Raw genomic sequence first — 27533 nt, 5'->3', positions numbered from 1 at the left:
GCTTTAAACTTCTCTAAAATGTTGTTCTGGTCTGCATGATAAATGAGAATGTTCTCTTGAGCACACATACAAAATTTAAATGACTCACTTGCAGACTCTATTTACCAATTGGATAAATTTTGAAAATAACGGGGTTGCACTAGATTTAAGCACATAAGAAACAAAAGGGGGACGAGAATGTAGCTGCGTTCAACACTTTTCAAGTTTTATTGTTAATGAAATTAAAACCATGCCTTGTTTTTAATCCACTTCAAAAAATATAGAATTATGTGTGTTGGTCTGTCACCGGTAATCCAAAGAAAATTATGACAGTACGACAAAAATGGAAAAGTTAATCAAGTAGAAATCCTTCAGAGCATAATGAGAGAAATAATATTTTATCTCACATGTTGAATCAAATGTATGAACAAGTTTTAAGGGTAGAAACAAAGGTATCAATTAACTAATTTTCGCTGTATATCGTCATTTTGTGAAGTGAGAACTAATTACCTTCCAGCCACATCATATGCTTAAGAGCTCTTCTGTATCTAAATATAGCAATTGGTGTTATAAAAAGCATTGAACACTGTAAAGAAATTTTAATGAGCATTAAACTATCCTGAAATGTGTCTGTTTCTTATTTATGCTTCTGCAAACATTCATTGTCTATCTTGACTTTGAACTGTTTCTTCACCTTCCGGGCTCCTGCCTTGTTCTTCACTCTCTGTGTGATCACCGGTGAGTGTCTTGGCACAAGCAGGGCCCATTGAAGGTCCAAACCCCCAGGAGCTGTAAACACAGTCCACACACACACCTCCACACACAGCTGCGTATCCCTGACTACAGAGGACACTGCATGGACTTTCTCTTTTTCCTAGAGACTTAGAAGTCAATAATTATAGGGCCAACCCAAACCCCACACTTTTAAAACAAGTCTCCACCACAGAATTTATTGATGCTCTTTATGGCAACTTACACTTTGTTTGCAAAAGTAAAAAAAAAAAAATGTCTGCCTAATGTCTGCAAGGAGACGGAAACACAGTAGCTCTGCCTGGAACACAATAAACACAATCACATATGCCTCTGCGAATGTGCATAGCTTCACACCATCTAGAGTGCTACCATATGAATTTACATGAATAAATAACTCTCCTGGTATAAATCAAAACCAGTTATCCTTCAGCTAAAAATGCCAGCTCTACTGTTTTGGCACTGCGGTGGTGCATGCTCGGTTTCCCCATATGGTGGAAACAGGCATCAGTTCTCAACAAAGCACTGAAGTTTGAAGGCACCTGAATGGAACCAGTTCAAAAATTAGAGTTCTTGGCCAATAAGGGACAAGAAGGTCTCAGATCTGACTAAGTTTGTTTCATCATCTTGATATTTGACTGCTGTGAATTTAGAACTGGGTAACGCACTTAAGGACATTATTACTGACAGAACATGCCCAAGACTTGGAGGAAAAGTAAAACAAGCATCTTTGTAAGGAACTCGACACAACAAATTTACAAACATAGCAATGTGCATGTATATGATGCACAAAAATGTAAAATAAAGACTATATTAAGTACAGAGAAATCCTTCAAGTTGATCTGGCCATTCGTTTACAGGATTACGGAAACCTCTTGCTGGGTTTTGGTTCTTTTCATGTCTGAATTTGTGCGGTCTGCTGCCTCAGAGGCCAGACTTCCCATGGTGGTGCCATCACAGAGGCTGATAAGCCATTCAGAGAAATTATTCAGATTGCATTCAGCTTTCTCATGCAACATCATGGAGAAGAGGACTCTGTTATTTGTTACATCAACAAACCACAGCCGTATCTAAAATTTGATCTCAAGTCGAGTTCACATTTAGAGTTTAATGCATAAAAAACTGATGTTTAAAGTTATGACAAACTATGGATCAAAAAAATATATATACAGTAATCTCAACGTGGTCCCGAATCTCACCTATTCCAACCCATGGAAACAGGCGTTGCATAAATTTTTCTCCGCCGTTCCAAATCCTGAATTCCCATGGAACTCCAGTATGTGTTGTGAGGCCTCCCCATCTTTTGACCTCTGACATAACTGTTCGTTTGGAGCGTGTGTGTGAATCATCCTGTGCTTTCCTGATGAATGCAATCGGGTTGATCAAAGGAACCACAGCAAACAGTCCTCCCCAATTTTTTGGCAAGAACATGTACGCCTCATTCCCGCAAAGAAAGTACCAATCTGTTAACATCCTTGAGCCATAATCTCCTGGCACTATGGCGCTGCACAGTGTTGTCTCCTGTCTCCTCTTTATCTTATGCATGATGTTGAAACTCCTCTCCTGAAGCAAGTTGTCACAGTCTGGGTTTTCCTTCCAGCCTTTGCACAGAGATTCTCGAACATCACCATGGGATGATCATTTGGTGAAATGTGAAAGGTAAGAACATTTTGAGGTTACCTGAAGAAAAGACGTTCCTATATATGAGAGTTCAAGTCTGTGTTCATGTACACCAAAACCACAATACGAACAAAATCCATATTCTTTTTGTACCACATCACTTACTTCAGGAGCAAATTTAATTTCAGTTTCTGCAAGTTTATTTGCTCCTTGGCACTTCGCAGTCATTACTTCCTGTGCTACCAGCATCTCCCCTCTTCACTCTTTCCCCTCTCCGAGACCCTGCAGGTGCCAGCTCTCAGTTCCAACTCGGCACTTAATGACAAAATTGGAGCAATTAATTACCCTGATTGGTGATGTTAACCTCCACCTCTTCCACCTGGACTCTTAGCAGTGCAAACAAGGTGCCTGATTCATACTGTAGCCTTGCACCCTTGTGTACCATTTATTCACGCTGCAGCGGCGCTATTCATCCGCTCTGAATGAGCAATACGCTGTACGGTGGCAACAGCAGGAGAACACGGCTTTTGCATATCGACACTCAGGCAGAAAGGTAAACCAAAGAAATATTGTCACGTTATTGCACAAAACCGGCACAACCTTGAATTTGGCATGCTGCGTCACTGGTGCATTCCTCTGACCTCTCTTCAGGCTCATTTGCCGCCATCCCTCTTGCACCTGCAGCAGTTTGTCAGCCGGCTTTGGATAATTACACACCTCGCCATGACCACACACAGCCACGGGCTCCCTCGCCCGTCCTCCCGCATTTCCAGCAGTAATGGGACTCTGCAGGCATGATGCACGATTCTGATTCTTGTATCAGATTGTAGGTCCCACTGCTGCAACTGAGTCAAATTGCAAACACAGTTGGTAATTATCTCCCGGAAAAAAATCAAACCAAGTTTGATCTTTGCAAGCAATAATGTGATACATCAGCTGAATGCTGATGTGATATTTATGAATAGGCCTATGCCTGTTCTCAGTGCTATTACCTTCTTTAGTCTCATACCTGGTAACCTGCTGTGATCCATCAAGCTTGATAAATGCTGTCCTGTCAGAGCAGCCAACTGTTCCACTAAGGGCTTCATTTCCTCCCTCCGTTTCCTGTCTTCATCCGGGGAAAAAACGGGGATGTATTTGATTCCAAACGTTGCTTCACATATGCACTTCAATTGATTTCTGAGAGAAATGCGCTGATTTTAGTTTCAAGACCAATGTACAAGCTACTTTCTATTAAACTCAAATGTCAGAAGAAGAAGAAGAAGAATATGTTTTTCTCTAGTTTCTGCGTCATGCCTTAAAAATAGGCTTTCAGGCTTCCGTACCATGCTTGCAAGCTGCAATAAAAAGTATAGGCTCCCGTCAAAAATATAAGACTATAAAGGGAAATGCATATTGGGAGCACTGCTGTGCATCTTGTTAATACGGTATATGGCCATTGCCTGGTACCTTAACCATAGGAAGTGAGTCTAGACAGAACAGATTACCTTACTTCAGCTTCAATGCTTCAGAGCGGGAAAGTTTTGGAAAAATACTGCTGGTGGAGATGTTTAGCAGGAAATAACCCTTTTTGAGAAGCATCACTGACTAATATTTCTACTGTTGCCATGTAAAAAGGCACAGGGGAAAATAAATTTAAAGGGATATAATTTTATTTTTTTTATCAAGACAATGCAACCTACAGGTTTGGAATTGATTTTTCTTTTTACATTTTATGGGTGTGCAGTTTCATTATTTGATTGCAGAACAAAAGATGAGAATATGTTGATGATCTGCCATAGAAGTTTGTTTACTCCTTTAGCATCCTTAGTTAGCTTTTATGTAGCAAAGGCATACTATTAAATAAATATTGTTTAAAACAGATTTTTGGGTTGAACTGTCCCAGTATTATGGATCTTTACCTTACAATTGTGCTTCATGTTAACTAAAGTACATACATGATTAAAAATCTGTTTTCAAATTTATGAGCATTTTTAGTTCAGTCACAACCATGCATTTTTGTTTTTATTTTAAGTGTTAAATTAGCTGTTTAACTATGTCACTGTGAGGAGCTAACAGAGTAGAAAATGACAAATATGCAGAAAAATATGTAAAAAAAAAAAAAAAAAAAAAAAGAGACAAAACTGAACATGATAATCTGAAGGTCAAATTAAAACATAGGTGTCTTTTGCCAATGGCGAGGGCACAAAGCTATGAGCTCCGATAACAGGAACACGAGTTTTCTGGCAAAATGCTAGCAGCTAATAGCTATGCCCCAAAACAAAGACAGCTGGGCCAAGACCTGCCAAAGCTGCCAGCCAAGGGTAAATAAACAGTGTGGCTGGAGCCGAATATTTCTTTTCAAAAACTAACAGAATGAAGGTGTAAGAGTAAATGTGCTAAAAAATGTATACATACATTTAGCACAAATGCGCTCACATTACCCAGATTTTATGAATCAAGAGGAAATGAAAGCCAAGCGATATCTTACGTTATTAGATAAACTTCCTAAAAGTTCCTAACACAAAGTGCACAAGGAATGTATACAACTTAAAAGCCTTTTTTTATTGTCTGTATTAATCTTTTCATAATCAGTGCCTTGAAAAAAAGATGCAAACTGTTTGAACTTTTCATATTGTTTGAACTGGAGGAGCTGCAGAATTCGACAACACTATTCTCTGTGTGTAAAACATGGTGGTAGCAGTATCATGCTTAGGGGATTTGTACAAGCTAGTTCGAGTTGACAAAAAGATGGACTGAGCTAAAGATATGACAAACCTGGAAGAAAACATATCAGAGGCATCAAGCAGTTCATCCTACAGCAGGACAAATGGATCTAAACATATAGCTAGAGTTGCTAAGGAATAGTTTAGGTCAGAGAATATTCAAGTTCTAGAATGGTCCAGTTAAAGGCCAAACCTCACACCAACAATACGTTTTTAAATAAGAAAAGTTGGCATACCTTAAATAAGTTACAGCTGCAACTGCAGGGAAAGGTGGTTTTGACTCAAGAGAGGCTGAATGTAAATTCCCATCACACTTAAAGGATTGTTGGTTGTAAAGGTTTTCCAAAATCATCTACAGTTTCTCTTCCACTTCACAATTGTGGACTACTTTGTGACGGTCTGTCACTTAAAATAAAGATAAAATACAATGAAGTTTGTGGTTGGGCAACATTTGGCAGTGCAGTTTGGGAATAGAAACTCTGTAAAATTGATAAAAGAATTGTCTGGATACAGACTTGATGTTTTCTACCTAAAAATGTGTTACATTTGATCCATTTTGACAGCTACAAGAATCCCTGAAACATCCTGAAGGAATCCAGAAGACAGACTGTGCTGTGCTGTCGGGAGCAGACAAAAGACTGCAATCTCAAATCTAAGAAAGGCAACAGATTTGGATGTTTCTCTCATTCTGCTAGACCTTTTCACTGTATTGAATCTCATTTACGGAAGCTTTGACTAGATACAAAACAGAAAAAATTACAATTTGGGGTTAAGACATGTCCAATTAGGCAACCAAAATGAGCAAAACAGCAAGAGGAGAAACATTACATCAGGAGTCAAAAGTTTAGGAAAGCTCAAAGTCACTTTATGACTTTCATTAATGCATTTTATGTTCCACTTCTTTGTCTCTTTGCTTATGTAACATTTGACTTATCCCCATCATTAACACCTTCCTCTTATTTACATATATATATATATATATATGCAAAATAATTAGAAAATTAAACTAATCAATTTTGTTCGTGCAGCTCTTCACAACCACTGAAGAAGTGAGAAAGAGAAGTAAGGGTGAGCTTTGAAAAGAAAATAATTAGGAGGATGGATGGATGGATGGATGGATGGTAAATAAAGTATGCAATATTTTCCAATATCCAATATTTTCCAGCGAAGAGCTGTCATATTGATTCACTTTTGAAATGATTCAGAAACACCTGATCATTCATATAACTTCTTTGAAAAAATACTTCTTCAGAAATGTGAACACTTCTGTAAATGAGATACAGTACAGTGAAACGGTCTAGCAGAATGACAGAAATATTCCAATCCGATCTGTTGCCTTTCTTAGATCTGGGACCACAGTTGGAGACCTCTGTGCTGCTGCAACTGCAGTAGTAAAAACCAGTTGCTCAGTAAATAGTAGGAGAATGAAAAGCAATACTAAAAGCTAGGTTTGAGACACAGATGGCAGTCACCTTACATGATTTGTGGTAATAGGCTAACAATTTGGAGTCATGGGCATTTCAAAGAGCAGAGCCTGGCCTGATCAGCAGAGCTTCCTATCCCCAGTGAAGCCACCCTGACCTTTTGAAAGGTACTATTCTGCCAAAGTAAAGCAAACAGCTCATTTATCTGACAGCCAATGTAAAGAGCAGATGCCACAGGGGAAACGAGGTGCTGCCGGTTAGATCCATGACAAGATAAGCCGCCGCAAATTCTTACTTGCCAAAACGGCTGTTGTCGTCTATGGAGTACATGTTGCTGGGAAGTACTCTCTAAATGCACACAAAAACAAGAGTTCTTAAAAAAAAATAAGAAAAATAATCACTTCAATTGTGGTCTTGAGAATTACAATGCTAATGCCCATCTCCATTAGGAAATGGTGCTGTTAAACCTGCAAAAGGTCTTCATCAGTTCCTCCTTTATGCATTGTGGTGGCAGGAGATATGAACCCCAATTAAGGCTGTTTGTAGTAACACATAAGAAATCACAAATGCTGTGATTACTGCGGTGTGTGCTGATGAGCTGTTGAACACGCTGTCCTGTCTGAGATCCTGATTAAGAGTAAACACTCCAATCAGGAAGCATGATTGGCCTCTTTCACGGAGCCAAATTTCAGTTGCTGCCTTGATTCATCGACTTAAAAGGAGAACAAAGGGGAGAAGCTGACATTTTATTACTCGAGTAATAAATTTAAGGCACCATGATAGCAAACAATTTTATACACTCGGGCACAAATCACTCAAAGGACGAACTAATGATTCCCTGTGAACTTCTACCTACCACTTGAAATCCACTCAAGTATGTGCCCACAGTGTCTATTGCCTTTAGGTATGTAAAGTAATGGCAGGTGGTCTCAGAAATGTTTACCAGCTAAATCATGGGGGAACTTTTAAAATCAGTGCACAGAGGTAGCAGGGCGCATTGCCTTTCCAAAACACCTGAAGCACACACAACTTGACTACTAATGGCTCTGGGGTAAATCGTATTATGCACTGCAGAGCCAATTCATTTTTTTGTGAACTCTCTAGATCCAAGGCTTGCAATTCCACAATCAGGAGATACACAAAATACAGTCTTAAAGAGAGAGAGAAAGATACACAGCGCTAAAACATCTAGTCCACAACCGCAGACAGCTTTGATCGTTTTGGAAAAACTTAAGGGGAACGGTGAGCTAATGGCTGCTCGAACATCCTTTCCTCCCCTGTTAAGGTTCGTGGTTTGACATGAAGAGGACAGTAACAGGAAAGAGGAGCTAACCTCGGCTTCAGGGCGTCTTCCTCCGATTCCCTTTCTGTCAAAGAATGAAGGTCATGCCAAGACAAGGCCCAATTAGAGCTCAGCCTTAAATGCCTGAGGTGACCGCAGCCTTCCGAGCTTGAAAAATACTTATTTTCTATGTGTTTATTGGTTGGGTTTTGTACAAACAACTGGGCTTGTAGAGTACACATCTCAAGGGCTTTCAAAGAAAAAGGAAGGACATCAACAAAAGCAGGTACTAAATGTAAAAAAAAATATATATTAAAAAGCTACTTTAAAATAGCGCTACCAAGCGAATAGCTTCTCTTTTTGTTTGTGTAATTTGCTCACATTCGAATGAAATGGCACGCATGCATTTGTGGGAAAGCATGCCCGTATTTGTGTATATTGGATCAAGAGTGAACAGCGAAACATTCTGTAAGACAACAGCTATTTATGTTGCATTTATTGCATGACAAAAATCAGGCACGTGCAGAGGGGGGGGCTGGGGAGCTCAACGTGGAGGAGGAAGGAAGGAAAAGTAAGGAAAAACTGTTCTTATCTCTCGATTCAGTATTTTGTCATACAGACATTAGGCTGTTGTTGTTGTCCTATTAGCTAGCTGTTAGCTAACGAGTTTGGTAGCAAAGCAAGATAACTAAAAAGCTTCTTCCCTGTATCGCTAATGATAGCGGTCATTCTTCATTATTGCTGATGGGGCCACATCAACGATCCAAAACCGATCATCTCTCTATAATGAATATATGTCCGATTATCTAATTTCCTTTGCTGCATAATGTATATTAATTGCATTTATTCTGGCATTAGGTTAATGTGTCTTGAAGGGGAATAGAATTTACAAAACTGCTTGAATTATAATGATTTATTTTTTTTTAAACAAAAAGTTTTATTTTAATTTTTTTAATTAAATAACTAAATTTTGTCTTGTTAACTTAAAAAGTTCTTTGCAAAACAAACTTTTATTTGCACACATCAGAATTCTTTTGTTGCAATTTTCGGCCCTGCCCACGACGTCATGTGAGAAGCAAGCAAAACTTTGAATCACAAACAAAAACTTACAATAGCAAGAAAAGATTTATGACATGAGCAAATAAGTTTGTTCACAAATAATTTTTCTCACTTTGAGACATAAATCTCTGATTTTAATTTAAAAAAAAATTTTAAGCGAAACTTTTGTTTAAAAATTGTTTCAATTCAAAATGTATTGATCACAATTGTATTTTATTTAATTGAGGTTATTATTATATTTTTAATAGAATAATTGTGAAACATATTGAGCTCCACAGCAGAGGCCTCCTTTTCTCTGAAATTAATATTATGTTGTGCTAAGGACTGAAAAACATATTGGTTTAAACACAAAGGTAAATAATTGGTAGTGTGGTTAATACAGTGTTCTTATCATAATTCATTATGTTTTGCTTTTTTCAGTTCAAAGATGCCACGTAAAGAAAGACGGCAGAAACAAAAAAGAAAAGAATTGATAGATGCAGCAAAAGGTAGTGGATTGTTGACCGACTGGGTCAGAACGAGTACTGCAGGTACGAACAAAAAAAAAAAATGTTCTTAACATTATCAACATGTAACTTTTGGTAGTGAACAATATATTTAATATTACAGGGCATCTGTTGTGTTTTTCTTATGCTAAGATGTACTAAATTTAGGTGTAGAATAATGATTAGTTTGTTTCTTGCTCCCAGATGGACAGAAGGAAAGTGATAGATCAGAGGAGGAGACAAAAATGCAGTCAACAACACAGGAAGACAGGCAAGGAGAGGGACAACAGTCAGAAATCAAAGACACAGAAATGCAGTCAACACAGGAAGACATAAAATTGTGAGACATTGTATGTCTCACAATTTTGTAATTTATCATTTTTATTAAGCTCTGAAACCTGTGTGGTTTTGTTAATAGTCTTTCCTAGAATGCGGTTAGATGTGCCCTTTTTTTTTTTTTTGAGCACCTGCCCTTTCAGTGGTCTCTGCACGGGCCTGACAAAAATACACATTGCAGAAAGATTATTGGAATATTGGTAGGTCATGGAAGTGTTGGTAGGTCACTTGTCCAACTGTCCAAGTGATGGACAGCTGGACAAGTGTTTTTTTTTATTCTGATGTAACAACAGCTTAGTCCAGTATATAGGTGTAGCGTCGTAATAATTATACTGTATAGTCCGATCAATTTTTTTTAATGAATCAATTTGTTAAACGCGTGTATCATTCCACAATCTTTCACAATTTACAGCATTCCCTACTGATTTATAGATGCCATTCTGACAAGGATTCCTCCAGTAAGATGTCTTTAAAAGTCTGAATGCCTGAATTTGATGTTCTCTGCTAAATGAAATAACAATAGTAAAATCCTTTCCCTATCTCGATCACTTTAATGCTGTCCCATTTGATTGAAGACAAAACGAGTACAGAGTACTCCCATCTACTGGACTCGAGTCTGCACATAATTAAGGCAATCTGCTTTGTGAATCTGATGCAGAAATAAAGCAGACAGCATGTCCGAAGTGGCTAAGATTTGAAAGGACTGCACAGCTTTTGTAAATTCCCTCCAGAATTTCTTTCAGCCGCTCTCCACTATAAGAAGATGGAAGACTAATGTAAAAGTGGGAGCGAGTTAGGACTCAGTGGAGAAGTTAGATTTATTTATTAAAGACTAAGCACACCCAGCTCTCCGACGGTCTCCAGAGCAGCTGTTGTAACCCCTGCAGCGACAGACTCGAGTCAGATGGCTCAGCCCACAGTCCAGCAGAGATCCATCACAGACAGAAGCCCCCCTAACCCATAAATCTCTGCACTGAGGGGGTGGACACGTGGGGATGTAGCAGCAGAACTCCCACACCAACCACTCTATCACACACACACACACACCCACACACACACACACCCACTCACCAGCAGCCGCCCAGCAAAGCATCTGAAAGCAGTAGCCAAATTTATCAAAGGAGTAAGGGAGCAATCCAGGGGGCTCCAGCACTTAGGCTCAAAGGGTATTATTAGGACAGACAGCCTGTTTAATTACAGCTGTTGAAGGGTAGAATCCCTATCGAACACGGACGGAGCAAATGAAGCCTTCTTCAAGCCGGAAACAGATGTTTCAGTTGCACATTCACAGGCAGACAAGAAGAGACAGACTCACAAACACACAGAGACGATTAGTATAATTTTTGCCGAACTAGCGATTGAGTGACTGTAGCAAAGGCTCTTCATTTTCATCTCTATTAATTCTGCAGGGTGACAGTTAATTACAAAACAGAAGTGGTATGCACCCCAGCAGCTCATTGTGAATTTATTGTAGCAGAACTGAGAAGCTGCACTATTCACCGAGAGGAACGTGCATGCAGAGGACGCATGCTAATAAGCAAAGTGGTAAAACTTGAACAAGCTCACAGAATCCCGTGCAAGAGTTTTCAAACCCCTTGATTTTTTTTTTTGTCATGTTGCCACCACAAACTATTTAATCAGCTAAAGAGATTAGTATTTTATATAGTAAAGAGTATTTTAAAGAGACATAATTTGATGGCCCAACACAGAGTAGAACATACATGTTAAAAAGTACACATTTTCAACATGTTTCCACATAAACTCTAACATTTTTGGCTTTATAAATTTGTTTTCACGCATGTTAAACAACCTTACACTGCAATTACAGCTGCCCATTCCCTTCTGTAACAGCTAACGCTCAGATGAAAAGCTTTTGTGAAAAGTCGTGTTTTTTTAAGTCTTGCCACTGAGTCTCAATAGCATTAAGGTCTTGATTTTGATGGCACTATTCCAACAAATAAATAGGATTTAACCAAAAGCAGTGATTTTCAACCTCGTCATATTTTGCTTTTACATTACGTATCTACAGATTATAACAGTGTCTACAGAAAAAAAAAAACAAAGAATAAATATAAATGCAACATATTAACTGATGTTTTATCACCAGCTTGCCTCATTTTGCTGAGTATTCACTGGACAATTCAGCTCGTTGCATATCTGCTTAATCCTGGAAGCTTAGCCCTGAACAAAAGTACAGTGATCTCCAGTAAATTCGAAAATGTGTTCTGATGAAGCTTGTTTGTCAGATTAAACGAATAAGCATTGTGTGTCATAAAAACTAAAATCCACATTATATCCACATCTCTCAACAGCTCAGTAGCTTCCCTTTGTCAAAACTTGTACATGTTTGTGTTTGTAACAAATTGAGGACCTACAGCTATTTAAATGTAAATTTCCTTTAACAAGTGCAATTTTCTTGTGCGGGATCAAACAAAACAAATGACCTCCTTCCACAAAAAACTAAGCCTTACATTAGAAACACGGCTGAAGAGAAAGTTTGAGGCCTTTACTTGTTCCCACACACACCTGCACCGCACTGCCTTCCTCTGCTACCTTTAACTCAAATGCCTCAGAGCTTTAGAGGAAGCATGCTTCATGGCTCCACATAAAAGCGACTTTGGTGGAACATTGGCAATCTCATACCAACTCCAGAACCACACTGCAAATTACGCCGATGGGACATCTGACCTGCTACGAGCCTTACAAATTATGAGTTAAATCAGATTCAGTGTTGTTTTTTCATTATTTCTTTGAACGAGACTCAGAAGAGATTTTTTTTTATATGTTCACAAAGGATCAGAGAAGGGCCAAGATGTTATCATTTCACTGCTGTGTATGGCAGAGAGAAAACCTGGGAGAACTAATTGTGAACAAATTAGGTGGGAAGATTAGTCAACGTCTAGCAGTGAATGTCAGGGATGTCAGCGCTTGCACATAACTCTCTCACTGGCCTTTTCACCCTTTTTTTAATTCCTTTGCTCAGTCTGTTTAGCTCAGCAGATCTGTGGATTTCTCAAACCTATTCACACACACACACACACACACACACAGATTGCTTTCACAAAACCACACATAGCGAAAGGGTTGGAGTGACGTTGCTATCAGCAGCAAAACTGGCATGAGCTACAAACACATTTGAGACCTAAACCAGGTGTTTGTCCAATTCTGACCAAAATCCCTGAAGATTAGGTTTGCTGCTGTTCCTAAATAGTCCTGTGCATGTTTTTTTCTAAATCTCTTGATCAAGTGATTGTGGTAAGATATTTTTTGTTGATTTGTTGAATATTTGTAGGGTCGCTAACAAATGTGCCCATATTTGGGTCTTTTTAGGGCTGCTAGAACCACAGCTTTCCACTCAGATTTTTCTCTATGCATTTAGGCTCTCACTGAATCCGACAATACAGTTATTCAAATCCAAAATGGGAAAACAACAAACCTACCCACTTTGCATTTCTTCAGAACAAGCTGGACACTTGATTTCTTCTTCTGCTCCTTGTCTGACCCTTTCCTCTGTCTGCTTTATTTGACTACACCATCTGAATTTGATCTCACCGCCACCCTCCACATTTAGTGCAGTTACAAAAATCTGTGCCTCACATCCACCCTGGTGGAGAGTTTTGGCGGACCCTGGTGGTCAGGAGGAGATGACCAAATTTAAAAAGCAAAATACCCCGGCAGAGTGTGGCGCATGTTTAAAAATATTACAACATATTATTATTACAATTCAATAATATCTATGTATTTGATTTTTTACTGGAATGTAAATGAAAATATAAAAAGGTAATCTCCAAAATGGATAAAAGTTTTCAAGTAGACATTGTAGACTTTTTGATCTTTCAGCTGCACTTCTCTTCATAGAGTAACATTGGTATTATGAGCTGATATTAGCTGATTAATTTGTTCAACTACCTGCTGGAGTTTAGCCTTTAATTACTAGACATGCTGCTTCTATGTTGCCAACTACAGTTTCCAACAAAGGTTTGATATTTAGTATTTTTTCCAACTGTAAATATTTGAGAACATTTGACATTTTCCTTACTTGAAAGCAATGAAAAGATGTACTAGCCTTGTTTCAGCCAGCTGACTGTGAGTGAGTGTCAACAGGTGCTTCCTTGATTTCAGCCAATGAAAACTCCTGGTCACGTCAACATGTTTTTCAGCATTTTAATATGAGAACATTGAACAACAGAATTTTGAAACTGAAGCTAACACCTTAGTAGATCACTTCTGGACTTATTTTGTTAGACACAAGTTGCTGAGAGACATTTAAGATCATTTATTTTATCTATTTTGTCAAGTTTTATGAAGTTGCTGAGTCAAACATGTTCTGCTTAGTGTTAGCTAAAGACGATAATCCAGAATTACTTCTTTTCCACAACTGGAGACAGTATCGGAGTCTTTCCTTTAAGTTTAAACACCAACCAGCTTTGGCACAATTGTCTTGCACATTAATCCATTTATCATGTTGAATTATGACACGTTTCACCCAGTATGTCACCAAAAAGAGAATTTTGCTTCGATTCTGCTGCCCTTTTATGCAGGCACAGTAACTTCATCCAGGTGTTTTAATCTATTTATATCATCATCTATTTATACGTCTGGCTGCCTGTATGCGAATCCACTGAAATGGACAAAGTCGCTGGTTCAGAAAATTAAATATCAAATGATCTGAAAAAAATATAAAAGCCGGCATAAACTCCAATCCATTAAGAAAATGTAAAAACATAGAATACATAACTCAAACGCACAGATAGACAGACAAGTGGATTAAAAGAAAAATGGTGTCTTCAGATGAGACCTATAGCTGTACGGTTTGTGGGGGAAAACGAATAGAGCCCCATGAACTAAATATACAGTAACATCACAATGAAACATAGAAGAACCATAGGAGGGAAAGGGAAGCTCATCAGAGATTATGGGAAGTCTGGAAGATACTTTATGCAGAGAAGTCATGGAAGCACAACAACTCTAAACATAGAGCCAGAGCCACAAAGAAATGGTTGAGATTAGGTCTTAAGCACATAAGAATGTTGCATTCAAAGTCCAGGCCTAAATTCAATTCAAGAATTGAAAACTGAAGTTCAAACATGCTCTCCATCCAGTCAGACTGGCTTTGAACTGATTTGCAAAGAAGAATGGACAAAGTTTTAAGTCTCAAGATGCAGAAAACTATTAAGTACCGACTCAATGGGGCTCAACTCGAATGCACACAACACATTTTCGATATTCAATTTCGAAAACCATGTCATTGTTTTCACTCTCTCATAATTATGCATTACATTGTGTCTGTCTTTCACGTTTTAACCCCAGTAAAATAAATACAAAAGACAAATCTTGAACAAAGCAAGTCCACATGTTCGATCCCCTCGCCTTCAATAAGAACGACCAACAAACACAACAGAAGCCACCAAAGACAACGCACCAGACCAGTGGCAGCATTCTGAATGAAATTAATCACACAACTTTCCCATTCTCCCTCACTTTCCCCTGTGATTGGTTTCGACAACCCCAGAGCGACGTCTCTGATTAGTGAGGGAGACTTTATAAGTGTCGCACGGCTGCCTCGGCTTTATAAATAGACCTTCTGTGTGGAATCCACTCAGGCAGGGTGAGGCGGAGGAAGAAAAACAGAAATCACTCTCGGGAACAATAGATTGTTCTTCTCCAACTTTAGTCGCGATGCTCCTGCCTGGATTAACTCTACGAGATCTGAGGCATCCCTCAGATGCTACAAATTAAAATGGAAAAAAAAAAAGAAGCAAGCCTTTCCTTTGGGAATTTAAGCTCACAAGACAGGGAAAACACTGGCCATCTGTGGCCTCTCAAGCACTATGTGTTTACCAGCTCATCAGAGTCTGACAGCTACAGCCTGTACACAGTGATGCTTACATTGTCAGTGTGCTTAAGTAACGCATCCCTATGTGTGTGATGTTTAAACCCGACTGAGTTTATGTAAACATGAAAGGGACAGGGAATAAAACGGACAGAACAGACAACTTGGTGCCCGATGCCGAAGCGGCCGGAGGGAGCTTTGTGTTTTCCAAGTATTATCTCAGCCAGGAAAACACGGAGATAATGGCAAAATAAACAGCTTCAGCATATTTGCTTCTTCTCCGGCGTGCTGTTGAAGGTGACTGATAGAGACAGACACGGTCCCATTCTGATCCACTGACAGCCCGGCTGACATTAACAAAAGAGCCAAGACAAAGAGAAAGCAGTGAGAGGAGAGATGGCTGAGCAGAAATCCACCTCAACACCACCTCCGATTGCTACAAAATACACTCAGCTGTCATTAATTCAGCAGACAAAACTGTTACCAGATGTCATTATTTATTAAAAGTATTTAATAGGGAAAATGCTACCTTTGAATAATGCATTCGGTGGGAGAGGGGTGCAGAGCGGGGGCCTCGGGGGCGGATGGGAGGTGGGTGATTGATGAATATTAACGAGCAGTGTCTGAAGGGATTGTGGTAAGCTACCTTTTTTTTTTCTGCCTCTGCGTCTCCTGGGCTTTGTGTGCTCAGCCGCTGACCAACGATGGCCCAGCTGCGCTGCTCATTTGCTTGGCTCCTATACGTGCAGTAGCTGGCTCAAAGTGCCACACCAGGCTATTTTATTCTCAGCCAAAGCGAACCAAGAAGCAGCCCACTCCTGATCAGCCCCATCTGCTCAGTGGCACAGGGTTGGAGGGTTCCGGCGGACGTGCGGCTGACACTCAAGCTGAGTGAAGTGCCCCTGCAAGGACAGGTACGGACTTCATCGAGGTAGCGACAGCGAAACATCTACCTTGAAGCCGGAGAAACTAAGTGTTGCATCCCACCTAGCTTCTTTGAAGTAACGGAGAAACTAAGCGGATGGCAGTCGGAATGGTGACGTACCCTCATGTACACTGCACCTACGTAGCTTTGGCAGGCAAGTCAAAGCACGTAGTGTCATGATTGTTTATAGTATGTGCATTGAATAGGGTGTACGTAGGCTGCTGTGTGGGCTTTCACTGCTTAATTGGATCAGGGTTATCCAAGTCTGAGAATTACCTCTTCTATGCAGGAGTCTTTGGCTTTAACCCTCTGATCTGCCACCTTGTACTAAAACCGTATATTCATTTTTGTCTACACTAAAACCTGCACTCTGCAAGATTGCAGTGAAAAACACACAAGTAAAAATCACAGTTGATGATATTAAAAGCAATAAACTGCCAGTCCAGAGTAGAAGCAATGCATCAGCAAAATAAGACAGCTTTACACCAACAGGCTACTTCTGCACTGTTTGCCTGATGTGGCTGTGAAACGCAGCCTGGACTGAAGGCAGTGATCTCCATAAACTCTTAACTTCCTCTCTTGCTTTCCTCTCTTGCTTATCATGCTGGTAGGGAGAGGTGTTTGTTCCGGGTTCCCAGTTTTTTCCTGAACCTGTTTCAGATCCAAATGGTGTTCTTTGACACGGTGAGGTCATCATACACTGTGCTCTGAGGAACCTAATGTTCTCCGCTCTCTCTACGACTGAGGGGTTCACATTCAGGTCCTGATTTCTGAGACTTCGTTGCTATGCCCGCTTTGAGCTCCTTGTTGTGGACTCCTCTCTGTACATTGCACAATGAGTCACACATTTTTCTGCTATAAAAGTACAGGAAATATATTCAGCTATTAGCACCACAGGACCCCAGCTGACTCATAGCACCACAGCTCTAAAAATTTTATTTCAGGCTGGACTTGACCAGGTTTTTGGTGGACTGCCAAAAATCAAACCGATTGACCTTTCTGATACTCTGCATTTGCATGGCTACACTCAGCCTTTATTTTTGCCACAATAAGTCAGCTTTTAGTTTAAATGTAGTAGAAGTTTTATTGTTAGAATGTTAACATCGTCCATTACCAAAATAATAGCAAAAATTCAAACTTCACTAATTTTCTTGGATGAAATTCAAGGGCTAAATTCAAATGTACTGAAGGTTGAAAAAGAGAACGTGGTTTCAGACTCTGTTGGTCCTTTTCCTGTTTGCCGAATCCCGCTAACATTGTGAGTAAAATTTAAACAAGCAACACAGAAATCTAAGTGACAGAGCAGCCATCCACCAGCAGGGTCGTTGAAGTCTTTCTCACAAGATGCATTCTTGAAGACAGTAACGAAGGATATAATACAACAGGTGTCTGAAAGTCTCCAAAAGTCTGAGCTACATATGGCTATTTGAAGGGACAGCAAAATTTACATCGCAAATTGTGGTGGAGTGAATTGTAAAACAGGCTGGAGAATGTGCATATGCCATTAGTCAGCAAATCCTTTACCCTTTCATGCATTTTCATTTTGGGTGGACATGTTTGGGGTTTTGAATTTATAAAAGTCTTATCAGATTTCCAAGGTAGGTTTTAAAAAAAAAAAGAGAGATAAACACAAATGGATTTGGATTTTCAGCTGAATTTGACTTCAGCAACCAGAACTGAGCCAAACAGATCGTCTTTCTGGAACCGCTTGGCTCCTCTCAATCTTTTTGTGCCCTCCATTACCACGCCAGACTAGCTTTGTTTGGTTTAAGCGTAGCAGAAGGTTCATTGTTGGGATATTAACGTCTTACATTAGCAAAAAAAAAAATCGCTGTAAAAAATTCACAGTTTACCAATTTGCTTGGACGCAACTCAAGAGCACAATTGAATCTGTGCCAACCCCTCCACCCCCATCTTCAGCTACAAGTGTCTGCACTAAGCCAAGTACAGCCAGCCAGAAAAGACACATTATTGAAATATGTGACAAATGCAACCCCATGCAAGGAGCAGATAATGCCGTCAAACTGGCCCCGGGCTCTTTCCGTTTCCCTTTTTCTCCCCTCCTTCCATCGCTGGTGAGATGTAATGACAGCATTTCAGCGCCACTTTTGGCCTTGACCACACTTGGAGCGAAGCCACAGAGGCAGCGAGCCTCTCTCAGAAGAAATATTGTTCATCTATTGCGATGCCTCATCGCACACAAAATGTGAGAATAGGAGCAGCGAACTGGCAAAGACATAAGAAGAGAACACCTCTTTTGAGAACAATGACGATGCCGCAAGATTGATAAGCAGCGGGCTGCAAAAAGACTAAGATCTTGAGAGAACAGAGGGGACAAGGAGGGAAAACACAAAAGATGATCTGCATTATATGCATGGAAGCACAAGAAGAGGGTAGTCTTAAATGGCAGCAGGGGGACTTAAACATTGTTCTGTGTAGAACCACTTCCCTATTCATGCGCCAGAAGCAAAGGATGCCCAAGCGAATTAGAAACTAGCAGCAGCTGGCACGTATCGCATACACAAAAATCCACACACGGCTGCTCAATTAAAAACAGTTTGGCTTGTTTGTAGGTTCTGACTTGGCTTTCGGAAGCGGCCTGCCCACTTAAACACAAGCACACAACAATCCGAGGCAAAATATACCTGTAGCAGGAGGTCGGTGTGGATAATGGGTGGTAAATTAATAATGAAAAGGAGCACTGGATCAGTTTTCGAGAAGGACACCTTGTCTCAAACTCCTACAAAAGGCAGCTTAGATGATTGTGCACCCATGCGTGAGCAAATACCTGAGACATGCCGCGAGCACAAGGCAGACAGACCGAAAAAAAAGGCACGAGAAAGGAAGAGGGAGTAGAAACTGTTTCACAAACTGCTTGGTTGGACCGCTGCTTAATTTCCCATGGGGTCATAAGAAGCTCTCCTCTATTTCCCCCGCCCTCCACCATCCAAAATCTGAAATGCTGCCATATACTCGTTAAAATTAAAACAAAGGGGAGAGGAGGGAAATGAAGCCTCAGAGTTTCCCCTTTTCATCCTCGGTAACCAACAACCCCTTTCACTAGGAGATATCCAACCGAGCCGCAGAACATAACTGTGGCTCGGACCTCCTGTTCTTTGGTGGTTTTTTGCAGACGCTTACTCCTAGAAGACGAAGTTTCCTCCAGCAGAAAGTATTCAGACTTTTTTTTGGCTGGTTGTTAGCGCCACCCAAGATACTGTCTCAGGTTTTTCTTCCCCCTTTGTTTTGCTGTCGGCTCTGATTGTGGCATCTTTACACAGTACTGCCTATTAACTTTAGTCTCATTCAAAACATGTCTGAAGCTTTTCGAGAGATCAGAAAGCGGGATTTACAACAAAACGTGGTCTGTGTACAGTTGATGTCTTTTTAAGCATGAGAAGAAAAAAAAGGGGGGGAATGTGACTTTCAACATACCTCTGCAATTAACAGATGCTGCATACTAAGACACTTTTTGTCATAAAGCAAAGCTGTTGAAAAGGTTAGCAGCATAGAACTGTCTTAGATTTTACGGACACGCAATTACTGAAAATGCTCATAAAAATCAAAAGTGCGCTCGTTTAGTGTGGGTGCTGCCGAAAGTGGACTCAGCTTCACAGCTCCGTCTTTTCCAAGCTTATGCCTAATTTATCTGCAACCCTTCTTACTTTTCATTCTACAGGCTCAGTCAGCACCTAAAATGACTTTATTTCCCATCATGGCAAATCAGAAGCAGATGAAACAACTTGCGCTCACCTTTGAGGAATCCGGCTCCGTCCACAGGAATGCAGAGTGATGCTGAGGCTCTCTAACAGGAGCGTCGCCTTGATAGAGTGCAGGTGGTGGCGCCACAGAGAGTGAACCTGCTAAACCATCCAACGGACGCCGTAGAAAATAATAATAATAATAATAATAATAATAATAATAAAATTATATATCAAAGCCTTTGAGTCCGGCTCGGTCGGGTCCAAAGTGCCGCTTCTAGGTGTCACGTCGGCAAACAGAACGGCAGAAAAGGTTTGTTATTTTTTTGTGAGTGAAAATGCACCTGGAGCTCCAACCGAGTCCGCGCGTCCTCTAGAGAGGAGGAGCCGCGTCGAGAGGATGAGCGTCAGCCGGAGTGGTGCTCACCTCTCCAGGAGCTGAGCGCTACTGAACAAAAGAGAGCTCGGAGGGCTCTCTGTTCAAATAGCAGAGAGGGGTGGCGGGGAGGGGGAAGGAGGCGGAAGACGAGGGGGCCCAGCGTGAGAAAGACTGTGGGTGTAGATAATGGGGTGAGTGGGGGGGTCTTTGGATAACACAAAGACCAGGAGTTTCTACAGAACACTATGAAAGGAAACTCAAAAACATTTTTTATGATATATATATATATATATATATATACACACACACACATACACCTTACAAGTTTTTTTTCACCCTGAGATTCTACTGTACCATCAAAAACTTATTTTTTAAGCATTTAATGAAATAAAAATATTTTATCCTTCTGAGGTGGATAGAAAATATTCCATTTTCTGTTTGGTTTTTATGCTTGATATGTTCAAGGTTGTCCTTCTGAACAACCTTCTGGTCGAGTCTCAAGTCTTTTGCAGTCTTTATCAAGTTTGCTTCTAGTATCGCCTTGCTTGAGCTCTATTCCTCTTCCCATGAATTCTGACCAGACTCCAGGTCCCTGCTAAAGAGAAGGACCCTTGCAGCATGATGCTGTCATCGCAGTATTTCAAAGTGGTCTAGTCTGTTAATGTCTACTAACGTTTAGTTTTCTGCCACGCAGAACTTGTCACAGAGGCCAAAATGTACAATGTAGATACTTTTGCAAAGCTCCGTGTCCATAATATCATTTATATAGTGACTAAATGTTGACCTGTTGAATTTTGGTGCCTATTGACAAATAATTTGACTTCTTGGTGAATGGCGCTTCACTGAGTCCTTAAATCTTTTTTTAGAAAACGATAAGATGCAGTTATGATTTTGATATCCTCAAGCTAAGGTGCTCCACTCAGTCCCTTTTGGTCTATAATGATTAAATAATGTTTCCTGGCTATGTAGCAATGATCTCAACATAGGATTTTACTTGTAACAGCCAATTTAAGGCTATCAAGTTAGATTTACATAGAAAATATCCTAGAATTTTGCTTAAAGGTTGAACTGGCAACAATCGGGTTTGGTTTCAAATGCCTTCTTTGCATAATAGAAGTTATTATAAAGTCTAGGGTACATGTGGAGGAAAAAAAATAGAAATATAGGGTTGGACTAATTTAAAATGGCTTGCAAACTAATTTAAAACTAATTTAAAATTGCTTGCAAAAGAGTTGTTTGTATACATTCATAGGAAAGACAGATCCAGCACTTTAGGAGCCACTAAAGTACTCCTATCATGGCCTCCATGGCCAGGAGAGGAAGATTAAGGCTTTGTTCACATTGCTCAAGCATGGCTGGGATTGTTAGTATTATTGTTTTTCTGGTATGAAATATTTATTTACAGAGCGCATTATTTCCATGTGCAGCAAAATGATCCGAAGGCATTTTGCAGGTGACCCTTAATAGTTTAAGAGCTACACATCGCCACTAGTCCTTGGACTATAGGAGCTGTCCACGGTTCTGAACCAGCAGCACTGCGGTGCTTTAAAGACATGAGAAAATGTCTCCTTGAATAATACTGTTGCGTCAAAAGTTAAAAGAAATGCCTTGTAAGCCTTTTATTTTTTTCTTCAGAATTCAACAAAAGAGTCCAAAAACCGGTCATTGAGTCCAATAAGAAATAATCTAGCTGCAGGTTTAAAATCATGCAATTTAAAACTACACAAGAAGAAAAAAGAAAACCGGCATAGAAATTTCTCTCTGTTTTTTAGAAACACGTACTTTTTTTATTGTTTAAATCACATGGCAGTGCATCCCAGAATGTTGTCCTTACTCATTATACACACTACTGTCATTAATTCTGGGCTTTTGATGATGTTTGAATTATTCTTTCTTCGAGACTGTAACAATGATCCATCACACAGCACCATGCCATGCAGGATATGATCACACAAGAACCAGGATGGAGGATACAGAAGAATAGAGAAGTGAGACAGAGAAACAAAGGAGCTGTAATACTGTGGAGATGTAATCGGTGAAATGACGACCAGGTGAGTAAAATCAAAATGCAGAGCAGCTGGGGCAGAAACTGAATGAAAACACAGCACAGCTGTCTAACTAAAGCTGAGGACAAACCAATATATTACACAAAATGTCCAGAACACAAAACAAGAAAGAATCAAAAACTAAACACAAAGAAATGAACTAACCTAGAGAGACCCTGATAACACTGAAATGATCAAAATACAAACATAAGTGAGAAACAAAACACAAACAGCTGAGAATAAGGACAGTTTAAATTAGTTTTACCAAATATGAAGACTATTCAAACATTCAGCCATGATTATTTATGTAGCTTGTTAATGAGAAAAAAAGATTAATGAGGATGTATATGCAGGTTTTAGTATGTATGCATAATTGTGGCCCTTTTTCATTGGAAATCACCTATAATTTAAATCAAATTTAGTTTGATTTTATCAATGTATTGTGTGCTCTTGGTGAGTTAATGTGAACTTCAGAGTACACTTTGGAATTACTCAGGTGATAGAAATGCAGCTTCTGTCATTACGTCAGTATTTCTTTATGCATCGTGAACGAACCAAAAATCTGGCATACAACAATAGAAACATGAAAAATAAGTGTTTGGCTCTAATGTTCAAAGCGACCAAAAGAAACTGCTTAAAAGACAATGTTAAAGTGAAGTGAGAAATACTGCAGAGGTCTTTCGAAATACGTTGCCTTGGCCTTATCTCACCCTTGTCATTATGTAAATACTATGCTGACAAAGTATAACTTTAACTCATGAGAAACTGTCAGCAGTTTTATTGACCTTAGCTCATTTGGCCGCCTATTGGTGCTCTGTAGATGAAGAGTGGATTTTAAAAGTCCTGGCCAGGAAAATGCATAAAGGCCAAATAATGGCCACAGGAGGACTCTGGGTTATGCAGCTAACCCCTTAGCTTTGTTAGACAAACTTAAAAAGCAGATTCAGGGACATAAGGGTGGTAATGGATTTCCTTCCTTTTCACCTCAATCAAAGCTCATGCTCAGAAGTTGCATTCTGCTTTGTCTGCAGTTAAATCAAAGCGTTCACAGAGCATAAAAGAGAATATTAGTTGTGGCTTGTGGTGTTTTAATAACATGAAACAGTTGCTCAGTGCCTGACTGTGAGAGATAGGCTTAGAGCTTATCCCTTTTAGATGATGAAAGACCTTTTTTAGAACAACAGTCATTTTCATAGTTCAAATCAGAAATCTATATGATGCCTGCTTATAAATCTCAGTTTATCGTAGAAAGCTGCACACTTGGTTCATGAGCTCTGTTCTGTGCATCAGAGTGAGCTTACTCCCCATATAATGAGCTTTAGGAATCACTTTCACTTCCTAAAATCCAACCAATCACATACTGAGAGCAAACGCATAAACACAGTGAAATATATTTGCTGTTGCTCTTTATTTATTTCAAACTGGACAACGCACAACACATAACTTTTCCTGAGTTAGCCATAAAGGCTAGGGAAATATTGATGTCTAAAAGTCTTGAAGATGTATCACTAAGTTTTTTTTTTGTGCCTAGTAAAAGGTAAAAGTTGTTTTTCACATCAGCACATAACAACCCCAAACTTTAATACATCATATTGGGATTTTATTTGATAGACCATCAGCAGCATGTATCAGTGAGGTGCAAGAAAAATGTCTTTTAAAAAATCTGAAAAATGTACCATTCATTTATATTCGGTGTTTCTCAGTCAAAATTTTGTAGTACAAGCTTTTACTACAATTACATCTTATGGAATCACTCCTTATGGCCCTTTTCAGCTAATCCTCAGTGAGACTTGACTCGACTCCACTCTACACAACTTGGGTGGTTTTCCATAACAATCGAGTGAGAGGTCCAGTGGGTGGAGTCATTATATTGTGAGCAGCCCCAGAGTCCGAAAAGTAGTGGGACATGATTTGTATGCTATGCAAACACAGTGCTACAACGGAGGACATGAAAGCTACGCTGAACAGTCGGCTCTGCCTGTGACTTTTAATCTGAATCAAAAAATAGAGCGAGAGATGGCTGTGGGCAGAAACACAAGAGTCACTCTTGTGATGCAACCAGCGGTTCCTCAAAAGTGCTTGTGTCTCCTGTGGATACAAAAACTGGATAGTGGACTACTTGACGCAAAATATCAACATTGCTTTTGGAGCACATGTCTGTATAAAGCAAGGAAATACACTTCGGACCAAACACACAACACACTGTGCAAAATAGTTCAATCTGCGCCTTGTGTCGAAAAGGGGAGGCAAATGTCTTCCTACGAACATTGAGTAAGTAAATAAGAGCCACTTTCGACAGTTTGGGTGAAGTATGAGAGAACCTTAAGGACTGGCTCCATCAGAATCATTTCGAGTGGAGTAGCTCAGTGTTTGCTCTAAACCTAAACAGTATGAAGAATATTTGGAGGGAGCTACAAAGCCTGAAAGACCTGGAGAAGCTCTGTTTGGTGGTGATGGCCAGAATCCCTACAGGACGTGTCTGACACGTACTCAGTGCATCCATATAGCTGTGCTCTCTTTTGAAGCGTCCTCTGGCAAAAGTTTATTGGATTTTGTTAATACCTTAATTAAGCCAAGCTAAGAGATAAATAAATCCACGGAGAACACTGTCAAGCAACCCCTGATACTTTGAGGAATAATTAGGCAGAGCAGAAAAATATTTTCCCCAGCCCCTCCCTAGAGCACTTTGGAGTAAACTTTGCTTCTGCCCCTTCATTTGTGACAGGGGATTTTTTTTTTATTTGCATTTCGGCTTAACTCTGTAAGCTGTAAAAAAAAAAATAAAAAAACACACACACACACACAGTACAAATGAGCTGGAACAGTAAGCAACCAAAAACTCACAGGGAATGTTTAAAAGCATTGTTGCTGCTGGGGCTTTTCCAATGAAGTCACTGAAGCTGTGTTGTTACTTTTTTATTTTTAGTGACAGACGATTTATTTGTTAACAGCAGACATAATGACACTGAGGAAAATGTGTGCTGTTCTGTTTTCCCATCACTTGAGATTTTAATTTAGCTGCAGTCTCCATTAGAAAATGCACTTCTGTTTTTAAACTCTACTAATATTTGTCTCTTTTAATTACAGATATCTTGCACATGTTGTGATATTAAATGAAATAACATGGAAGGAGATCATTGCCATAACTTTATTTGAAATATAAATTTTTTTCAATTTACATAACTATCTCACCTTCTGAAAACATATCTGTTTACTGGGCCTCTTCTCATTCACTCAGTAACTTGGCTTGTTTGACCCTCGAGCAATCATTCAGGAACATTATCATTTCCAATTATAGCTGAATCTGTGCAAGCCAACACCCTGCCGTCTTGCTCCAGGAGATGCGACTATTTTCTATGTATTGGCATTTTGAAAAATGTATCAAAGTGTAAATATGAGGAAATGAGGCAGATTTTGTGCAACATACTTCCTGAAATGTTTTTGAATTAGTCTTTAAAGCACCCACGGCTTTGAATAGTTCATGTTTACTGGGATCAAAGGTGCGGAATTCCCATTGTTCTGCTGCGTTAGAACAGGGTACATTACTTTGTGTCGGCACAGAGTGTTTGTGTATTGAAAAATAAAATTAACTAAAGGGTACTATTGCAACACTTTTCGAACAGATGTAAATGCTTTAGCATGGGCTCACATTGAGTGAGAGAACCTCATGCACAGTTGTTTTGAGAGGTACAAAAAACTTGTGGGATACTTGGTTATCTAATGATTACATTTTGTAGACTATAGTACGAACTCCATAGGAAGGCAATTATTGAGCGTTATTTACCTTCAGAGAATCATTCTACTCAATTTAAATGCAAAGCAGATATGCAGTACTATGAAGGGGGCTTTATGGGGACATATGCTGCATGGTGAACAAACCCTCTCACACCTATTCAAGTTAATCTACAAGGCACAATTTAAGGATGTATTCATTCATTTCTGTGTCCTCCTCCACCGTTGAACAAGCTTTTGTTATTTTTGTGCCTTCTTCTCGTTCTGTCTGTTGTTCCCGTTCTGCATCTCCCCTTTGTTTTTGTACGTTTTACGTTTCTCATACCTTAAATCATTCTGTTTGCTTTCTGGAGCTTTGCATCCTCTGTATGCATTTCTCTTTGAGGCTTTAGATTGCTTCCTCCATCTTTATTAGTTTTATCTGCCCTTCACCTCTTTACCATGCAGCCCACAGCAATACATGCCTTTGTTTTTTGTCAACGTGTTCTTGATCTTTGTTGCTGGCATCACCATTGTCATATTTTGTCTTATCCACCTAGCATTTTGTTGCTTTGAATTATTTACCTATGACTCCGTTTCTAGTTCTGTGTTGAATTAATGTTTCTTGATAATTCTCCTTCCACCTTTTGTTTTGTATATTGTCTGAGTTTGTTTCAGGGCTCTCTGCCAAGTTTTAACATCCTTTAGCAATCGGCTCATTGATTTCTGTCTTCTGCCCGCTTCTGTCTACACACCAAGTTCAAAGGTCTAAACTCTATATTAAGCATATTATTTATTTTACAAAATCTTGTCATCTGACATCTTTATGAGTTTCACTTATAAGCTTTAATCAAAAGTACACAAACACAAGCATCCGCATTACAGCAGCATTCTCATTTCAGAGCTCAGATATAGATGTCACTGCTTAGTTTTTGTTTTGTGCTCAACGACATTGAACGTTCAACACTTATTTAAAAAAAAAAAAAGATTGTGAAGATGTCATAACCAAAGATATTGCAGATTGTTACATTATAATGCTGAGATAGTTTTAGACAAACATTTTTACCTACTTTTCTAGTACCTCTGTGTAGGGAACTAGACGTCCCTGCTGGCCTTCGTGAGGAAGTTTGTCATATTTAAAGGTTTGCTTTATGACTCAAATGCACTAAAACACCAGAAGTACAAACGTAATGTTTCTTCGTTTCATGTCTTCCTTTGGTGTTTGTGGGCAAGGGGAGTGAGAAAGACAGAAGAAGGAAGATTAAGGATGTTGGATCTGTAGCTCTTGTGTGATTTCTT

General features: G+C 39.5%; 1 protein-coding gene across 1 annotated transcript in view; it reads right to left on the bottom strand.

The window, feature by feature from the left end:
* The window catches only part of ncan (neurocan), a 178118-nt gene extending 157582 nt beyond the window's left edge, over window positions 1-20536 (bottom strand). The window contains exon 1 of the mRNA XM_005795699.2: window positions 20152-20536. The gene's annotated coding sequence lies outside the window, so the exon portion shown is untranslated. The remainder of the gene's footprint in view (window positions 1-20151) is intronic.
* Between the last annotated feature and the right edge of the window lie 6997 nt (window positions 20537-27533).

The sequence above is a fragment of the Xiphophorus maculatus genome, chromosome 9 (assembly GCF_002775205.1).
Source record: "Xiphophorus maculatus strain JP 163 A chromosome 9, X_maculatus-5.0-male, whole genome shotgun sequence".
Taxonomy (NCBI): domain Eukaryota; kingdom Metazoa; phylum Chordata; class Actinopteri; order Cyprinodontiformes; family Poeciliidae; genus Xiphophorus; species Xiphophorus maculatus.
The sequence above is the reverse complement of the archived record's forward strand: the minus strand, read 5'-3'. Positions and strand labels throughout refer to the sequence as shown.